This window comes from Drosophila virilis, chromosome 2 (genome assembly GCF_030788295.1).
Source record: "Drosophila virilis strain 15010-1051.87 chromosome 2, Dvir_AGI_RSII-ME, whole genome shotgun sequence".
NCBI lineage: Eukaryota > Metazoa > Arthropoda > Insecta > Diptera > Drosophilidae > Drosophila > Drosophila virilis.
Window position 1 is genome coordinate 19252035 of NC_091544.1, and position 22054 is coordinate 19274088.

At 35.5% G+C, this 22054-nt stretch overlaps 1 protein-coding gene across 7 annotated transcripts in view; it reads left to right on the forward strand.

The window, feature by feature from the left end:
* The window catches only part of mld (molting defective), a 40051-nt gene that overhangs the window by 8664 nt on the left and 9333 nt on the right, over window positions 1-22054 (forward strand). The window lies entirely within an intron of this gene.

Consider the following 22054-nt stretch of genomic DNA (forward strand, 5'->3'; position numbering starts at 1 on the left):
GTTTGGGGTACACGTTTTAAGACTTTCAGGCACAATATTATTTTGCAGTTTCTTTTATTTACCTGCGAATGTCATTGAGCACATTTGCAACCCATTTTCCACGCTGCTATTAGCAACAGACCAACAGTCAGTAAAAGATGTTTGTTGACGTAATTGAATTGGGGAGGGTTGCTTTATTCAGTAACAAACGCCGGAGGCTTTCTATGCTGCGGGGGTGCTTAGGTAACCGGCTACCAGGTGGCGTTCAACGAGCGATAATCTCTTGTTATTAACTAAATCCGGAGGGTAACTAAGCGGAAGAAGAGCATTTTAATAGCTTAACTATTTAATTACTCAACGTTTTGATTTTGCGACTTATCGAATAAATGAAGTTATAAGTTATAAATTATCGATAACATCAACAGATAACAAGGTAGTTATTGTGTCAGAACTCTTTTAGTATGTGATTACCTTATCGATACACTTCTATCGATGATATTTCGCCGTACTTCATGTTGTGTTGTACATGCTTAAATATTTAATTACGAAACTTTTTGACATTGCGACTTATCGATAAAATAAATATTTGAAATACATTATCATTAATATATCGAAAGTAAAGCAAGTGATTAAACTGTCGATAACATCAACATAATTTAAATACTATTCAAATACACAATACGTACGCTCTTTCACTAGAGCGATAACGCATTTGATTACATTATCGATAACATTTCGAGTCGTACGTACTTACATTACATGATCGATACGTCTCTATCCATAACATTTAAATCACAACGTACTTCATGCTCTTGAAACACTTATTAATTCAGCTAGATAAGTGGTATCTTGTAGTCTGTCATTTGCATCTTCAAACTGGGTTTTGTAATTGTTTTTTTTTTTCAGGTTTATTTTTTGTGGCACAGTCATGAAATGCAGCAAGTTATTACAGCTATTGTTGTTGTTTTTTTTTGGTGGAATGAATGAGTTAGTTTCTCACGTGCATGTGTCAGTTTGTTGTAGTTGTTGTTGTTGTTGTTGTTGTTGTTGTTGTTGTAGTTGTAGTGGTAGTTGTAGTTGTTGCCAGTCCATTCACTAGCTGACATTTTCTGGCCCGTTTCTCAGTAAAGTTGGCAACTCGACATTGTAAGCTCTTCGAATAGACCAATGCGGGTCGAGCTGAAAGTTGATTTTTTACACTATCTTTCAAAAGGGCATTATGACATTGTCGCTAATGTGGTTGTTCCTCTTGTGTTTGTTGTTGTTGGAGTTAACAACCAATTTAAATGCAAGTGAGATAAAGTGTAAACTCATTAAATTGATAGGATTTTGATGTGAGTGAAAGTTGTTTATTGCAAATAGAAATACTCGGAAGAGCATGACACAGCAATTTCATCAACTTTTAACATTTGCCTGCGTTTCTATTTGAATGAAACTCTACCTGACTATTTATTTCTGTTACGTACACAGTATACAAGTTGGAATAATTGAGTCAATCAAGTGGGTCAGAACACACAGTGTTTATAACTGAAATATGCATTGCATGCGTTTAACATATTATTTTGTTTATTTATTTAAAGAAATGTTGGCCTTCTCGGAGCGTTCCTTGAGAACGTTATTTCAGAATTATTTATAGTGTATGTATAATTTATGTGCCCGTATAACTAAGATTGAGATCTATGCGTGTCGACTCATGTAAACAACAACACTTGGGAGACCAATTCACATCACAACAATGAGGTGTAAATTTTGTGTGTGTGTGCGTCTCTCTCTCTCTCTTTCTCTCTCGCCCTTCCTCTCTGTACTCTCTAGGCAAGTTTTTGGTATACTCTGTTAATACAGCGCAAATGAGGTATATCAGTTTTATGTAATAGGCACATCAAACTATTATCAATTTGTCCCTAAAATTCCCTTTATTTAAACATTATCTTTTATTTCTTGTCTTCTGCTTGGCCTCTTGCCAATTACATTCAACAAATAAAATTCATTGTTTTTTTTATTATTTATTTACATTTATATATAATTTCTTGGATACATATCCATTGATTTTACTGAAAGTAGAGATACTATTAGTCGTATTCCAGCAAAAGTATCGTCCTTGATTTTACCTTCTTTTTTTTTTTATATAGCTATGCACATTTATAATAGCTTGATTCTTTTCAGCCTCTTTTTGCCTCAAAGTTATTCCAAAATTTTTATTTTGTTTCTCATTATTTCGTGCACGCTTTGCAAGGGCAACAATACTTCGGCGCGCCCAAAGTTCTGCCGCATTTGGTTTTCTTATGTCTTTTTTTATATATATTTTTTTCCATCAGCCGGTTTGCAGGCTTTACGTTTACTTTGTGTGCGTTATTGTTGTGGTAATATTGTAGTTATTTTTATTGTATTAGTTGTAGTTGCTGTTGTGGTTGTTATTGTTGTTGTTGTTGTGTATCGTTTGTCTTGGCTCTTTTTGCATTTGTTGCGCTCTATTTGACTTTTACTTTTCATTTTGCCAGCAGCAGCAACAGCAGCATTTGGCGTTCCGTCGCCTTCGGTTCATAATAAGCTTGTCTATTGGATTGCGCCTCTATAAATCGCCACAAATCCCTATTATATGGTCGCTGTTGTTATTTGGCTCAGTTTATTTTTATTGTATCGTTGCTGGGGCTCTAAAAGAAAGTGAAAAATAAATGACGATCAATTGTACAATATATGCGATAATTGTGTTCGCCTCGCCGTAGGCGGTCTTTCAATTTGTCTCGGCTTCCAACAGAGTCTATTTCTTTTGAGGCTTATTCATGAACAAAAAAAAAAAACAACTGTTGGGAATTTATGGTTTTATTTCCGATGAGCTCATTGGTGTAGAAAAATTTCAAAAGTAATAGAGAAAGGGAAGCGAAACGTATCAGACATAATTAAAGAAGTCCAAATTAGGGTATTGCAGACTGTGCTCAGAACTCAACTCTCGAGTGTTGCTTTTGTATTCTCTAGTTTGTGAAATTTAATTTGATTTGATTGATTGGTTTTTGGGTTTAGTTGTTAAAATCGCACCGACACAAACTGCTAAAAACGCCTAACAAGAACATTATTGTATTATAATTATTTTCGATTTACTCTTTTTGACTAGTTGACAGCCACTTTAACATATTGTCAAAATTCAGTTCTTCTTCTATGTTTTCCTTAACAGATTAGTTCTAATTGGCATTCATGCGCAGCAAATGCTTTTAACTGCTTGTTAAACATTTTACTTGCTGTGAATGTCTCTTATGCGTAGCATTTGTAAGCCAAATTTATTTGATAACAATCTCATGACATTTTTTACAAATCCATTGTCGTTATTGTTTAGCCCTTTCATGGGTGTAGAAGCTTACAATAGACGTTTAAATGTAAATTTAACAATTGCTTGGCAAGCGTTGCCAATTTGTGACATGGCTTTGCTCAATGATGGTCTAAAAGCTTAACATACATTAGCTTCATGCCAAATAGATAAAGACTGTTAACCGGAAAATGCCAATATAAAGGAAGTTTATTTATATGAACTTTTTGTTATACACATTTTTAATTAAAGTTGAAAAACCTTGTCGCAAATTGCTTTGTAGCTTAGTTAACAACTTAGCTGATGTCTCATTGCTTAGAGCTGTGCATAAAATGTTAACGTTAACTTTAATGTCGATGCCAACTGGAGACAATGGAAGCTGTTGCTGGCCATCTGTGGATATCTCGTTGGCCAATGCGTTTGTATAAACATATAGTTTGTGCCTGCATCGCGTCTCTCACTATCAAAAGCAGCGAATCTTAATTAAATTGTGCTGTCTGCTACTAGATGACGGGAGGCACAATTAAATCAGCCAGGGCGCAGCTGTGACTGTTTGCGGTTGTTATGGTTATGGTTAAACTTAATGTTAATGCTAATGTTATTGTTATAGTTATTATTGCCATGCGGCCAGTGAGCTCAGCCGCAAGGCAGCTGGACAAGTTCAAGCCAGCATAACTGACATAACATACCGTTTATGTGCAGCCAGTACTGTGGACACCCGCTAAGCGGCACTAATGCCACAATTTGCGATACATTTATGACTGATGACGACACAATGGTTCGAATTCAAGGAGCGTAGCGCAAAAGATAAAAACACAAACACAGCCGCAGCAAACGTGATGCAATCAGACCCCGTCCCACCTCATGTTTCCGCCTACCATACAAATTGAATACGGCTGCTCTATTAAGCGTATTGTATGTTAATCTGATTTAACTCGTCTCACGCCCAGTAAATACAGTTGCGCGCCGCAAAAGGGGGCGGAAATGTTGGTCTATGTAAGCATCCATCCACCCATCCCATCCCGCATCCATCAACCCAACCCAATGCGCACAGCTGTGACAATCGTTCCGCCGTACTCTGATATCGGCAATAATAATAATTTCTCTGCCTTTTTTTTTCTTCTCAAGTGCATCCATATTTCGAGCACTTGAATCTTTTATTAAATATTGCCACAATTGCGGCCTGTTTGTTGCCATGTTAAGTGCTTGTCAAGAGCAGATTAAATACATATAGTATATTTGTAAGCAACTGATCATAGAATACACGAAAATAGACAGTCCCCCGGCCACTGATAACTGATGTAGCATTTTTGTAAGTACAATTTAAGTGTAGCAATGGGCCGGAAGATTGGGCTGGAGCGTGTGCCCATAACATTGACCTTTATATAGCTGTTTTTTGATAACATCTGTTTGTTTTATTGCCACCTCGAAGAGGGGTAATTTGAATGGGAGGTGATATTTAAGTTTTGTTTTAATAATACATTTATAGGAAACCAAAAATCACGTTGTCTTATAATTTCTATACGTACTGCATGTTGTTCTTGTAAGTCTTTTGCGATTTGAATGTATAAATTTTATTGTTGAAATCCTTTGCTTAAGTTTATTATATCTTAGATCTCACAGGGTACGTGAAAGATAAGTCTCATAGTCCTCGCGATAAAAGGTTTTATATAAGTGGCAAAATTTTAGGAAGAACCGTAGCTATATTAAAAGTGAAATATATATATTTATTTATTTCGCCAATTTTAACGATAGATCGATTTATCGATCTGACATACATTCATTTTGGTTAATGTATCGATATGTTATCGATGCATCGATAGCAAAAAACCATTTATCCCTATATAATTTTTTTAATTAAACAATTGATAAAGTAAACATACTGTAAACATTTTTGATAAGAAATTAAACCATAAAAATTTATTTGGGCGTCACAACGTCTAATTCAGCGCAGCTAATTTGTCATAGGGCATTATCTAAAGTTTCGATAGGAAAAAAAAAAAGTGAAGTGTCTTTAGCACACAATTTACTTTGAGTGTGCATAGCGTGACTTGCTTACGATATCAGATCGATTAAAGTGCCATATGGTGACAATAAGGGGCACAGCAATTGCTCGAGTTATCATCGGTTATTTGTGGCACATCAAAGTCTGTTTAGGGCAATTATGTTATTATGCTGTCTTGCGAAATAATAATGAGTGCGTGCTCAAAGATCTTTCCGTTGCTCCAGTTCTGGGCATGCTTATCCACCCCTGACACGAATGCGGCAGACGTTTCGGTTTGGTGCATCGCCCATAAGAGCCATCATCAGCCAAGGCACACACAATTTGATGGTCCTATTAGCACCGGTTTTGAACTTCCTGGTGTTTTATAAGATTCGTGCAACGCTTCCATAATTCCCCATTCCCACCTCGGCACATAATTTGCAGCTTCTTCTTTGGCTTTGACTGAGACCGCTAACGTGTTGAAAATTTGCCTTTTTTTTTGCCGATTTTTTTATGGCTTTCACACAGAGCGAAACTCACAATATTGCGGACAAGATCAGCCAAACGCAAGATAAACAACAACAAAATGTGTGGAAAATAAAAACAAGAAAACAAATTTTACTTCGATATGCTGCAGATTCAATACACTAACAATACTAGGTATATGGCAAAATATTGGGAGTATTATAGAAGTTGTAACAAATACCACATTTTTGAAGAAGACAACAGATCTAATAGATTTGTGTTTTGGTGGTTTATTCCGATAGACTTCAATATAAATTCTGCCTGCACTTGGTCAGATATCGATAGGGTTCCTCATCCTGATGGTGACGGTCTTTTCGATGTGTCTTGTATGTCATACACAAACTGTATTACCCTCTCAAAGGGCATTTAAGGGAGCCTGCGAACAGCAAATATTTACCCAAAACTTGGTTGTGCCACTTACAATATATGCACAATAATTTAAGAAGATTTCGCAGAACCCATGAAAATAAAAGTCCTAAGCCGAGTGCGATCAAATTTCTTTTAGCACAAGTTATTAAGAAGTAAAAAAACACACAACACAAAACAACAAATGATGAATAAATAAAAATAAAACTAAATAAATCACACAGACTAATTTGTGGTTTATTGAACTTTGTAAACTGGCTAAGCAGCGAGAGAGCCATGGCTTATAAGACAACTTGGTCTGTAGTCTTCAATCTATGCGTCTCTTTCCGACGCTGTTGCTATTAACGGCAAAACTTGTGAATTAAAGTATGTGAAAGAAGAAGAACTTGGACACGTTCCAAAAAAAAATAAAAAAAAGCAGCAATAACAACAAAAAACCAAAACATTTGTTGTTGTTGATTATATGGACTTTAGTCTTTTCCATTATGCAAATGACGTCGTCTTCTTTGCCGTCTGCGTCATGGTTTTTGGGTGCTCTAAGGTCAATGACGATGAGTTCTTTACGGTGCCCTTTTTTCGGGTATCTCTTTTGATTATTTGCCACAGTCTGGTAAAGAATTCTACTTTTAAAACTATTCCGAGTTGGGTCTGGGGTTTTTGTAGCATTTGGGATATTCGCGCGGTCCCTGTTTACCAGCTGCTGTTTGCCTTTCAGCAGAATTTCGATCACCTGGGGTGTACACTTACTTACGTTCTACTGGCTGATCTACCGTGTTATACCCTGTAAAAATGTACATGATTAAACAAATGGGTTAAGCGTAGATATTACAGGCCAACAAATTTCTATTATATATTCTTAAATATCAAAAATTGGCTTATTTAAGATTATAGGAGCTGAAAAAACTTTGACTTCTTAAAGAACAAGTTTTTTTCCGGCTACAGTGATCTGAAAGACCTATAAATACTTGAGATGCTGTTTATATGTAGGTGTACTTCACATGCTTCATAGTTCAGATAGGATCCCGAAATGACAAAAAATATTGCTTGAAAAACTATAGTCTATCGTTGATATATTTAAATGCTATATATTCGGAAACAGGATACATACATTGTCACAGGACATGTAACATTCTCATAAAGAGTATTCTTTAGCATACGTGTTTAATTGGGAAAAATTGTTGGACTTTTTTTTTTTTTTTTGGTATAAACAGTGCCAAATGTTATCGGATTTTGAACGCTGTGTTTGTATCTAAGTCTTAAAAATAGCATCGGGTCAGTTCGAATTATGTGGCCTACGTCATATGGGATAAATAAAAACGAAGAAAATAAACATGCAAGAATTGTTTTAGACGATCGAATTTTTGCGTGGGCAATATTTATTGCACAATTTGTCTTCTTTCTCACGGTTGTGCAATCCACAAATAGTTTTTAATAGTTCTTTCAACCCACATAGATCTGCAGATGCAGCTATAAAAAAATTGCCAATTCGGTAAAGTGGGCTAAGCGGTCAAGCCGTTTAGTACAGCATTTAGTACACTTGTCAAATGGTACTAAATAGTTATAAAAACAATAGACCAAGTGCGAGTCAACACACTTTGACACATTTCGATGATCGCATGTTAAGCCTTTTGACACTTCGCACCTTTTAGATAATTGCTAGCGAGATATTATCATAGCGATTGTTTTAGTTGGTCTAATGAGTAATGTGGCATGTTTGTGTGATATAAAGCAATTCGAGAACCTGATTTCTGATAAAATCTCTCTTATTTTAGCAAATATTACTAGAAATCAGCCAAACTGATGTTTAGATACTTATAAAAGCAAAACGTTGTTAAATACTCGTTTTGATTGAATTCATTTTTAAAGCAAACTAAATCAGTTCGATAGTCAATTTGTATTAATTATATTCAAAATACATTGTGATAACTTAAAACGAAACTAGCCAATTAAATGTTTGCTGCATTTATTTATTTAATTTATTTGACTTTCGTAAATTATGCACGAATCCTTTATTTTTGTTTGTCTCTTGCACATTCTTTGAACTTGCCAGGAAAAACAAATCCCCAATGTCAGCTGCGAGGCCTTTGAAGCAGCATTTTCTGTCGCAACTCGGCGACTGCAGACTAGCCCGACGGCAAGAAAATTACACAGCACATTATTTAGCTGGCGTGTCAACGAATTATTTAAGATTTTGCTTGCAAAACAAGTAGCCGAAAATAAGTTGAATTAATAATTTGGGACCTCGGCCAATTGCAAATTTAAATTACAAATTGCAAACGAGCCAATGGCAAAAAAAAAACAACAAGAACGCAAGAACAACAATCATTCAAAATGTTTATTTGGCAAAATGAGCGGCAGCCAGTCGAAAATAAAATAAACAATAGAAGAGCGATGTGATGGGCGATTATAATCAGGCGGTGATTTATACCAATATAGGTGGGCCGCAAAAAGTGCACTACAATGTAAGTGTTGTAAAATTCCCCAAGGAATGTATACGAGAACACATTGCATACTACAATAATGGCACGCTAAACAGCACATCACAAGAACTAGTTGCGAATTATATGCTGCGAAAAATAAGAAATCTGCCTTTTCGTAAATTATGTGGCATGTATAAGAGCTGAACGCTAGAAATAGCTGCGAAATACAAACAAACAACTAAAGAGCTATGCTCGGCGTACACTTTATCAAACAAATAGCAGATCAATAAAAAATATGCGCCAGGTAAACAAGTCCGCGCTAGCATTAGTTGCGAATTATAAGCAAGAAAAGATTTCTTGCGACACGCCAAGTGCTTGGTAATGGCTTTTGTATGTACTCTTTATACTATTATATCTTTTTCTTTGGGTTGTCTTAGCGCTGGGCGGGCCACTACTCGCCCTCCTTGCTCCGGTACCACTCGTAAATAGTAATACACTTTCTAATGGCTAGTTTCGAACACAACAATATACACGCACCCTTTAGTCGAGAGCGCGTCTGTCTGTGTGATTCGCAAAAGCATAAACAACTCGAAAGATATGATGTGTAACAAGAATCCCAAATGGGGAGCTGCTTCCCTTACGACTGTTTGTCGGTCTGTTATGGGTTAATCAAGTAAACAAACAAAGGCAACACAGCACACAAACACCAGCAGCTGGTAAGCAACAACAATGAGGAGCAACAGCAACCAGAACAACCGAAACACCCGAAAAAATAGACGAAACACGAAACGCACCCCCAGCTAAAAGTCAGTAACACTTAACGTCTTTTGATTGTTTAATTTCTCAAATTGTTTTATGGATTTATCCCAGCTGTCGGTTGAAGCAACGGCAATGCTCTTCCGGGCGCCGCACGCCAATGAAAAATTAATGCCAATGCGAAAGCCAACGCCAAGGGTTGTCCTCCACAGCAAGAATGAGTTGCTGCTGAATTTCTGCCGGGTGCACCATCGAGCCGAGCAACAGCCCCGGGACAACATCAAAGCCGTGTGGCTTCATTTTTCACCGCTTTTGACATTTTGCAGCCACCGTTGAGTCTGAAACAATCAGCCAACCAAAGCGCCAGCAGACAGCTGACAGACGCCAACAGCATGGGATCGGGGGGTGTATAGTGAGTGTTAACTTTTACTAGCCACTGTTGCGTGCTAATCCCCCCCACTGGCGCACGCAACGACCATGCCCAACATCCAGCAACCAGCTGCCCGACCATCCGCCTGCCTCCTGCGCATATTCCAATCAAATTAAGTAAAAAGGTTCGGTTCGCTTTCGAAAGGGAGGGAATTGCGTTCTATAAAACCGCGAATGCACTACAAATGCGTTAGTCGGTAATTAACGTAAGGCCCCACACGGCAAGTATAATGTCTCATGAGATATTTGCGATCTTTCTGGGATTTTTTTTACTCCTATTTTTCTCGTGTGTGTATCTCGAGGGTAGCTTGAAGGTCACATTAGATAAGATTGAAGCTGACTCATCCGATCTCTGATAATACACTTGACTACTTTTTGTAGCTAAACGCAATTTGTTATGCAAATTATATACACTGGCTACTAATTGCATCAAATGAGTGCACAAAGTCTCCTAGTAATTGTCTAACCCATAAGTTCACTTGCGTTCGTTACTATAATTTACGTCACGTTACATTTCTTAATATATGATGTATACTATATACATATATATATATATATATATAATTATGTTTTACACGTTAGGTTACTATAAAAAAATATATTTCAATTTATTATTTTCACTTAACGGCTACTTTTGTTGAGTACATTCAGATTTGCTTCCCGAATATGAACTAATTTATCTAACTGTTGCGGTCGCTTAGCAAACTTCGCTTTGAGAGAGTTTGAGTCAAAATTGAGTGAAGTTTGAGCTGCGTCAGCAATTATGCGTGGGATAGTACTCTGATGGGAACATTGACAGTGGCGTGATATTTAGGGTGAATTGTTTATGTCTACCAAAGGGGGACAGTTTGATCTTGACCAATGTCGATGTTATCACCAGGCTCTTTGTTTACAATATTAGAAATGTTTATAGTTGTGCTTATGCTTATGTGCTAAGTTATGTTAAAGGGTGGGTGCGACTATGGATATGTCACTCCCCCAACCATTAGAAAAGTGCCTGTCCTCAGGTGTTTAAGTTTGGATATAGTGTAACATTTTCTTCTTTTAGAATTGGTATATCTCCTATTATTGTAGGTGTTTCTTCTACTTTGGGTTTTTTATATTTTATAATTAATTTCTTAGGTATGCTTTTGAACTTATATGTCAAATACAGTGTTAAACTTATTAATATGATTACAAATATGGTTATTGTAATTATCTGGAATACATTGTTAAATTTTGTATGTGCATTTATAATTTGTTTCGTTTGTACAAACGAAAGTGGTTCTAATTTTATAACATCATTGCTTACGTAAATGCTTTGAGTATAATCTAACATATTGTTTGAAATTGAAATTTCATTAATTTGCAATGAACAATTAAAGATTTTTATTATATTGTTTCCTTCTATTGTTATTTCGTTATTTATACAATTATGGTTTAATATAGTTTTTGGTAAATTCCAAGTTAAAATTATATTTGGTTCTATGTAGTTGATTTGAAAATTTTGCAAAATTTTAGTATAACTACATTCTGATGTTATTTGGTTTAAAATTCCTGTTAAACATTCATTATTAATTAATTTTTTTGTTTCTTTGCTATAAACTTTTTTATCTTGGGTAAAATATTTTTCATGAGCTATTTCTGTCAAAATATTATTATTTTCATCCGGGTATGGAATTATTTCGAATACCGGGCTTTTTATTATTTCTCGAGGAATATGGGATATTATCAGTATTTCGTTTGTATCTGATTTAAACCAAGTGGAAGTTTTTGTATTCAACAATTTCTCAGAATTAACATGCAACAAATAGTCATGTTTTAGTAATTTTGGGTTAAAAATTCCTAATCTTGTGAGCTGCATTCCCATCTCAATGTCTTCTATATATTCTGTAAAGTGTTGTAAGTTAAATATAAGGATATCTAATTTCTTTCCTTTTTGTTTCTCTTGATCTAGTTCGTTCATGATTTCTATTCCTTTGTTTATAGCTTCTATTATGTAGTTTAATTCGTTAACCTGGACGCTGTTTTCTGCTAAGTTGCTTATTTTTTGTTCAATTTCTGCTTTGTCTTCTTGATCTAATGTTCCAAATAAGTATTTATATGCTGTTCCTACTATGTTAACTAAACCTCTTTTGCTGCGTTTGGCTATTTTTAAGCCGTTTATTTCTCTGTTTAATTTTTCTACTAGGTATTCGATTTGTATAAGGTTATTGAATTCTTTACTTTGTTCAATTAAATTGTTAAAAGTTTCTTCGGTTTTAGTTATATTAACCGTTAAACAGTGGAATTCGTAATCTGTCGGAATGTCTAAGGTTCCTGTTTTAAATATGAGATATCCGTTATGGGCTTTGATAGGATTAATTTCAATACTCTGTGCATTTATATGGTTTACAGTTATTGATAGTAATATTATAATAATTAATTTAAGCTGGTGCTTGTATGTTTTGATCGCTGTCTGTTGTTGACCTGTAATTGTTATATTTGCTTTGATTAGTCTTCTTTTTCTTTTTGAATTTGGTTTTGTAATGTGTTATTTTCCTGCCTCTGTTAGTTTCCTCAAAATGTTTGTCGTCGATTTGTCTTAGTTCTCCTGTTTTCTTGAACGGGGTTGTCGTCTTTGATTTAACTAACGGTGAGTGTTTGTATCTAGTGTCAATTTCATAATTTGTTCGTTTTTTGTTGAGGTTATTTATTAGTTTTTCTTTATTAGCTTGAGTGTCATACTCTGGTGTACCTGCATATATGAATATGTCCGCTGGTGTTCTGTTAGTCGTTTTGTGCTTTGTTTTATGATTGTACGTGTAGAGTATAGTTTCAAATTTTGTAAGTTTATTTTCGACGTCTGAGTCGCTGTTAATGATTCTTAGTTTTTCGTTAACTGTCTTATGAAATCGTTCTACGTCGGATATACCATTTTTACTAGTGGTTATATTAATATTTACTGCTTCTGATTTTAGCCATAATTGTAAAGCTGTGCACATAAAAGCTGAGTCTTTGTCTGCCTTTATTTCGATGGGTTTACCCATTTGGTTGAACACTTGTAATATAGCTCGTTTGGTTTCTAGCCAGTCTCTACTTTTTATTTCTATTAATGATGCAAATTTTGAATAGATATCAATGCAAGATAAAAATTGTTTATCTCCTACTATGTAAAAATCCATTACATATTTTTCTCGGATATTAGCGATTTCCGGAGTTATTTCGAAAGTTAATTTTGTATCTCTGTGTTCTGTTTTTGCGATGTTGCAAATCTCACATTCATTTATTAGATTTTGAATTAAATTTTGATAATCTGGGAAATAGTGGGTTTCTTTGAACCAATTGATAGTTTTTTCAATTCCTGGATGTAATAATTCTTTGTGCTTTTTTAATATTAATTCTTTGAATTCTGCGTATGTTTGAAGGTCTATTAATTTTGTACTAGTTTTCATTGCCTTTGTTGAATTATTCGGACTTATTATTTCTAAGTAGGCTTCTTGAAAAATTGGAAAATCTGCTTCGTTGTGGAAGTATAGCACACTTTTCTTTGTGCATAAGTATTCTTTTATTAATTCTTTGGCATGCGTATTAGTCATGTCTTTGTACGTAATTTTTATGTTGGTTTTGTGAAAGTAATTCGTAACTTTTGTTTCGTTCTCGGTTCCTTTTTCAAATTCTATTTGTCGATTATAATAATTAAGTGGTCTTTCTGTGATTTGTAAATGGTTACTGTTGTCTTCTTGAGCACTATGTATTGTTGCTCTTGTGCTAATTGTATCTTCGCCTAAGAAGTTTTCGTTTAATTGAATTCTGGACAGAGCATCTGCCACATAATTTTCTTTTCCTGGGACGTATTTAATTTGGAAATCAAACTCATTTAGCTTGATCTTCCACCTTTGTAATTTCATGTTAGGTTCTTTCATATTATTTAACCAGACGAGTGGTCTGTGATCACTAAGGATTTGAAATTGTCGACCAAAGAGATAGGACCTAAAGTATTTAGTGGCCCAAACGATTGCTAATAATTCTTTTTCAATCGTTGAATAATTTAACTCATGCTCGTTGAGAGTTCTACTTGCATAGCATATAGGCTTATGCTCTTGCGAAAGGACGGCCCCTATTGCCATATTACTCGCGTCTGTAGTTAATGAAAATGGTTTTTCGAAGTTAGGGTATATTAAAATTGGGTCGGATGTTATGAGTACTTTTAGCTTTTCAAACGCTAGTTCGTAGTCTCTGTCTTTTATATTGATTTTTGCTCCTTTTTTTAATTTAAGTGTTAATGGTTTTACTATATTAGCGAAATTTGGTATAAATTTCCTATAGAAACCACATAATCCTAGAAATGATTTTATTTCTTTTGGGGTTTTTGGAATTGGGAATTTGACAATTGCTTGTATCTTGTTGGGATTTGGTTTTATACCCTCAGTTGTGATGATGTGACCGAGAAATTCAGTTTCTTTTCTCATAAACTCGCATTTATCCAACTGTAGTTTTAAGTTAGCTTCTCTAAGCTTCTTAAATACCTTTTGTAGCGACAAAATGTGTTCCTCCAATGAAGTGGAAAAAATAATAATGTCGTCTAAGTAGACCAGACAATCTTTAAAAATTAAATCTTCTAAGAGATTGTTCATACAACGTTGGAACGTTGCAGGTGCATTCTTAAGACCAAATGGCATGCGAGTGTACTCGTAATGGCCATGTTTAGTCGAAAATGCGGTCTTGGGTATTGAACCAGGATCCATTTGGATTTGGTGGAAGCCTTTGGCTAGATCAATGGTTGTGAAATATTGACATTTTCCAAGTTTGTCTAATATTTCATCCATGATCGGGATAGGGTATTTATCATTAATAGTTAGTTCATTGAGATTGCGGTAATCTATGACTAACCGGAACTTTTGCTTTCCAGATGCATCGTTTTTCTTTGGAACGATTATTACTGGTGAGCAGTAAGGGGATTTGGATTTACGTATGATATTTTGTTTTATCATATCGCTTATTTGTTTATTTACTTCCTCATCGTATATTTGAGGATATTTGTATGGACGCTTGTAAATTGGGTCCTCATGTTTTGTTAGAATTTTGTGTTTAATTGTACTAGTGAAAGTCAAATTGTCACCTTCATGGTACTGGATATCACGAAATTCATGTAAAACTTTTTTTATTTTTTCTTTTTCTTCTGAGTTTAGGTGCTCTAGCCTAAACTCATTGTTTTCTATTAATTCATTATTAATAGCGAAGTTAAATGGTCTGTCCTCTGTTGAGGGTGGATCAAGGCACTCTTGTGCGGTCATGTCCTCTTCGACCTCTTCGTCGTTATATCTAAAACAAAAGTTAAATTCTCCTAAGGTTACGGATCCTTGTGCATAGTCTATTTTTGCTTGACATGCCTCAAGGTATTCTCTCCCAATCAGAACATCATAATGCTCTGAGAAGTCGTGAATATAGAATTTTTGTTTGCTCGGACAAATTTTGCTTGCTCCTAAGCGTATACTTTGTTTTAATTCAATAACACCATTTATGGTGTGAACCTTTAATGTTTCGTTGTAAACTGGAAAATTTAAGCGGTTTGTTTTCATTAGATTTATGGTTGAACCTGTGTCGATGACACATTTTAGAACTTCGTCATTCATAATCAATTTTATGAATGGATTTGTTCTGTTTGTTCCGAGGCTTGCTGATGAAAATTTTCGGATGTATCCATTTTCATCTGCCCACTGTTACTATCTCTTTGACGTTTAGTCGGAGGGTTTGGTGCATTCAAGCGTGAATGGGACTGATTTTGGTAGTTTAAGGGATTTTGGTATCTACCTTGACTTAATTTCTGTTGGAACTCGTGGTGAGCTTTCTGATTGTCTTCGGACTTATTATGCTGTTTATTTTGTGCGTGATAACTCTGATTCGTGTTGGAATAACCACTTGAAATGGTGGTTGGGTTAGCATTTTGCTGATAATTTCCCATGTTCCTACGATTGTTATTTGGATTTCCCTGAACATTATTATTTTTAGGTTTTTCAGTAACGCTATTTTCATATAATCCCTCTCTTTGAGCTACTTGCTTTAGTTTTTGTGTCGACGTAATGTCGTGTCTGGCTAACATCATGAAAAGCCTATCTGGTAATTTTTTTGTAATAACATCTTTGATTGTGTTATTCATAGCATTTGTATAAAGGGTTGTATTGCTAGGTATATTTTCTAGTGCTAACTTATTTAATATAACAAAAGATTTATTTTCGAGCTCCTCGATGAACTTACGGACGTTTCCTTGGTAATTCGTGTTGTATAAGCGTCGAAGGAGTTCTTCAAATGGTGTCTGCACTTTGTATTCTTCAATCAATGCGTTTCTCAGCTCCTGCCAAGTGTTGGCTGCTGTCCTTTGTGATATTCTCTGAGCATCTCCTGTGACTTGCAATTCGATGGCTCCGTATAAGATGCTATGTTGTCTAACATCTCGGGTTGGATACAGGTGTAGGATGTAATCTATCCTTTTAATGAAGGCGTTTAGTTGATCCGTTGATCCGTCAAAGCTTGGCACCTGTCTAAGTTGTGAAAGGGCCTGGTTGAGGTGTTGTTCTGATAATTCCATGGTCATCTTGATGTAATACACTTTTTTTGAATAGTTTTGAGTTTGTAGGTTTGAACTTTATTGTTCTTTGATTTTGCACTTTTATTTTAGGTTAAAGTTTGTGATGGATTATTGGTTAAATGTTTTTTTTTTTTGTGTGTGTGTCTTAAAAAGACTCAGTAATAACGTATTGCAGGGATCAAACGATATGCAAATCCAGTCGTTATTAACTGTAGTAGCTTTATTGCCCAAAGGGTCAATATTATTAAGCTACTAATGACCCGAAGGTTCTTGTGCGGATACGTATTCGAGAAAATTTTTATTACACTCCGACAACACTTTCGGTCGCGATTGTGCGTTAGATCTGGGAATTAATTATCCTTTAGCGATCTTTAATTTTTCCCGACGTATCCTACCGGCTGCGCCAATTATGTTTTACACGTTAGGTTACTATAAAAAAATATATTTCAATTTATTATTTTCACTTAACGGCTACTTTTGTTGAGTACATTCAGATTTGCTTCCCGAATATGAACTAATTTATCTAACTGTTGCGGTCGCTTAGCAAACTTCGCTTTGAGAGAGTTTGAGTCAAAATTGAGTGAAGTTTGAGCTGCGTCAGCAATTATGCGTGGGATAGTACTCTGATGGGAACATTGACAGTGGCGTGATATTTAGGGTGAATTGTTTATGTCTACCAAAGGGGGACAGTTTGATCTTGACCAATGTCGATGTTATCACCAGGCTCTTTGTTTACAATATTAGAAATGTTTATAGTTGTGCTTATGCTTATGTGCTAAGTTATGTTAAAGGGTGGGTGCGACTATGGATATGTCACTATATATATATATATATATATATATATATATATATATACATATATATCCGTTTGGAATAATTTATTGTCGCGCTTTAGTTTGGCTTTCGATATTTATCCTTTTCTGTAACATCGTTTGGATGATTCATTGTTCAATTTGTTTATCGAATAAGTTATTATGTTTTCTTTTTTTTTTTTGTTGAAATTCTTTCTTAGTCTTGGTTTTGCTTGTTTCGACATTTTCAATTAGTTATTTTTTCAAATTTATTTTTAGCTATTTGTTTAGAACTTAAATTTTCAAGTCGATCAGGTGCGTTCAATTTGTTCCTTCCAATTGATTTTATATTTTCCTATGCATTTGATAGCATTAAAAAGATTTATTTTAAGAGAATTGTTTGAGTTTTAATTTTGAAAATGGAGCTGGATTAACTTTTTCTTTAGCTTTAGTTTAAAACATTAATTGATTTATTAAAAAATGTGTAATAATTTTGATCTGGAATATGTTGATTCCGTTTATTATACCCTGGAAAAAGGGGAATACGGGTTTTGTGCAAATGTATGCTACAGGCGGAAGGAACTAATCGTCTCTTCCCCCGTCCCCCTACGGCTGCATTTACTGTTGGTTATTGAATGTTCAGGGCATCCCCTAGTCGGGCACTTCCGACTGGAGCACAGTTATTTGTTTTGATTTTAATTTCTTTAGATACGATTCTCAATTACGTTAGCACTGGTATAGTTTTAATTGTTTTTTACTTTTATATGTTGAAGCTTGAAGTGTGCATCTTGTTCACTTTTCATAAAAAATTCTGCTTCCAGTGAACTAGTTTATTTAATGCATCTAGTGGTTGTTGTTGCCCTAGCATCATTTGCCCATTTTCATCTTGGTTCATTTAATTACTGGTTCCTGTTGCACTTGACCCATTTCAATTAGATATGCTTCGTGCTGTTAAGTGTAGCGCATCCACACACAAAGTATGCGGCTGATGGTGGCCTGTTTTGCGTCATGTTAATGGTGGGTGCCCCCATCATTCCATCCTTCACCTCCTCAATGCTGCCCAACTCCCTGCCTCATTGTCGTGCCGCCATGGCTTTTATTGCTCCGCCTATTAGCACGCACACCCGGGCACAGACTCCATGGTGGAGAGCTAAAGTGTCAGAGCGAGACAGCAGCATCCTTTTTGTTGTTCTTTTTGCCTTTTTGGCCAGCTGCGCGCCTCCAGCCTCTATTTGTTACCCGCTCCGTTGCTGTTGCCCCTGCCTGTCTGTCTGTCTGTCTGTCTGTCCTTCCGCTGCAATTAAGTCGCAAATTGTCAAAGCCAACAAGTTCCACAAGTGGATTGTTGCTTTCGTTGTTGTTGTTGTTTGTTTGTTTGTTTATTTGGCTTTTGTGTTTGTTTCATTAACTGCGAAAAGGCGTTGCAAATCCCAATCCGTATCCGAACTGAATTCCGAAGCGTAAACGAACAAATTTCCAAACTCCTTTCTCGCTCTCTCTCGCTCATTATCTCTCTCTCTCTCTCTCTCCTTATCCGTGTGGCACTCTCATCGTGGACTTTGGTTGGCTGGCAAAGAGCTAACCACTCAACGTTGCCCTTGCGAAATTGGATTTGAGCGGGGGCAGCCGAATGAGTTTTGGGGCATTGTGTGCAGTAAACTGTCTAATTTGCCCGCCCACCACACACTCTTCCCTCCCTCGCATCAATGAGCTATGATTTATTAAGTGGCGCTGTCTCTCTCCAGCTCGTCTCTCCCCTCTCCGCGTGTTCTATGGGCGGTTTTTTTAGACGCGTGCAATTTGATTACACTTTGATGCTTGGCGCTGACTGCTGTGGCTTTTTTATGGCAGCATCAGAGTCACAACTTGAACTGTAAATGAATTGTATAAAATTTACACCCCCAGCAAAAAAAAAAAAAAAATAAACAAATGTTTAAAAAAGAAACAACCCCCAGCTAATTAGTTAAGCATTGCCATTGTCAACCCCGCGCCAAGATTGCCGCATTTTTCACGCAGCACTTGGCTCGAGACCCACTTCTTCGGCCGACTTGACTTATGTTTCCACTTTAGTTTGCCGCCGGGGGCTCTGGGAGAATTATCATCAAAAATGTAAATTTATGTTTGCGTACATGCGATTTATTATCTGTATACATCGCCATTTGCTACCGTTATGCAGCGACTAGCTTCATCTCTTTCTTTCTGCAGTGTACCCTAGACTTAAAATTTATGGCCAATTGCTAGGTTTCAGTTATTAATTTTTGTCCAACTCGCCGGCGGCCAATATTCGATTGTGTTTAAGCTGCAAATTGTTTTTCATTGCATGCAATTTTCGCTGTGCGGATTTTCCAAAGAAAACTAACACATATTGCGTGTCGCTCGAAAAACCTGTGGAATCTTTAAAGCGAGAAAGATGAGAGAAAAGCTTTTTGCCAAGCACATGTTTTCTCTTAGCTATTATTGTATTAATCATCTTGTTAGTCTTATTGAATGGAAACCTGTTATGCTAAATATTTACATGGAGCTTAGACTTTGTAAATATTTATTTTTATTATTTGACTATTTAACGCGGCTTTTGAACCCGCGTTTTTATTGTGACTTTGTGCTGAATAATTAAATCATATTTACCGCATTAAGTCAAACTTCTTTATTTAAACTTAGAAAGCTTTCATGTTATTCTGTAATTAATTTGAACATTTTCAACAATAAAAATTTATTTAAAATTAGACTATGAAGTTTTGTACGTAAGATGCGCCAAAATTTCAGAGTTTTACAATAGAAAATATTTTGATTTCCAATGTAGCAAGAAAATTAAAATGTTATTAGAAAGACGCCAAAATAAATCTTTTTTAATTATAAGTCTCAACCAAATTTGGTGGTCTTTAATTTCCGTTTATGTATACCATTTATATTCAAATTTTAGCTTGTGTTTTAGGTTTGATTTCTTTTATTTTCGATTCATATTTAATATGTTTTCTCTTCAGCATGTTTGGCTTATAATATGCAAAATATCTTAACACACTCTTGATTTGTGTATAATTTTGAATGTTGACTTTCAATTCATTTGCAAGTTGAGTCTGATTAATATCTAACATTGCCCGCATTTCTATGCACTGATCTTGAGATTTGGTTTATAACTGATTTATATTTTTATTTGGATAAGCCTCGCACGTATTGCCGATTATTTATTCGCTGAAATTTGCATAGTATTATTATTAAGCACTTTGCTTGATATTTTTCCATTACTGTGGATGTGTATTATATATAAAATAAAAATATCTCGTATGACAAATTTCCCCATTTCGTGTGACAAATTTTGTACCTTTTTTGCTCGATTGCTAAACTGACGAGTACACACAATATTGACAAATGGAAGATCTCTGTAGCCTTCTCGGTAAATGTGGCTATTTAACGTGCCGTAAAAACATTGATCAATCGCTGGAGAGACGTACATACTTAAATGTCATATAAGGTGAACTATGTTTGTTTAAAAATGCTGAAAATCTCTACTAGGTGATAATCTTCATCTATACTGTATAGACTGTTTTCGGAGATGAAGTAATAAAATGAGGCTTGTATGATCTCTCCAATGGTTACACGAAGTTACACTCTATGTTCAAGAATATTTGTAACTTTTTTACTAAAGATGATGCACTCTTCTAACTTTTCTTTTGTGCGCATCATTAAAGGAAAGAGATCAGAGGAGATGTTAATCCCATCCATCTATTGTACACTTTGCTGCGTAATATCTTAGTTCAAATGATTCGATGTCTTATTTTTGAAGTACGTTCAATTGTTATTTTCGTTAGATACATTTTAAAGAGCATTCGGTGCTGACTCTTTGTGCATCTATTTTTATTTAGCTGGGAGCAGGCGTTCGTCTTTAATCGGCCGTTATTTAATTTGCTTTTGTTTTTTATTTTATTTTTTTGTGTTATGTTTGTATTTGTTCGTTTCTTTGTCTTTAGATTTGCTGTAATTTACACTTGACAACGTCTCTAGCACTTCCTCTGCGTCAACGCCGTCTCGTATATCTATTTGTATATCCATCTCTGTTTGGCACTCTCGGGGACTCATTGGCTATGCAGAGTCGGCGATTTTCATGCATTCGAAATGCTGAGTTTCCGTCTCTTTTATTGTCCACCTCTGCATAAATTACGATCACAATTGTATAGTTCTTGTTATTGTTGTTGTGTGTTGAATTTTATGCCAATTTGGGGACTTGTGGCCAATTACCATATGGTTTATACTTCGGGTAACGTCAATACAATTCATATGCCCTTATCTGTATCCAAATCACGTTGCTCGCCTTTCCAAATCATTTTGTTACGCGTTTTTCTCTGGCCTCACATTCTCTGCTGCCACTTCTTAATTTTTGCATTTTCAAGTTAAACGCCAATCAAAACTCTGATCTCTCTGATCTGAACTGAGTCTGCTCTTCCTCTTACCTAGACCCTGTGACTGCCCGCGTGACACATCTACGTGCATCACAACAAGTGTTTATCAATCAATGACAAGATCTTGAACCAACAGCCGTTAGCAGTGTCAAAGATAAGGTCTGCCCTCGAATTTTAAATTTCTTTCGACAGATTTTGAGGCACGTGTTTCAACATGCATCACATGTTGCAAGGTAGTTTACAAAAACTTTGGTAGGTTCGATATGTCTTCGAATCGCATCTGAATTACTTGCATATCTGCTTTAAAATAGTGGATTTATCTGAATGTGTTGTTGTCTTTGAAACGTTTACGGATGTGACATAAAGAAGAGCATGCAACTCATAAGTCCATGCAACTGTAAAGATTAACGCTAGATACATTAAATTTATCAGAGCATGCCATAAAGATTATACGTGTTTATAAAGCGTATACATTTTTTATAGCCTATTTCTTGTTCAGGGTTCTTCCATTTATCTGATTTCTAGTGAAACAAGATCAACATTTGTTAATTGCATAATTACTTCG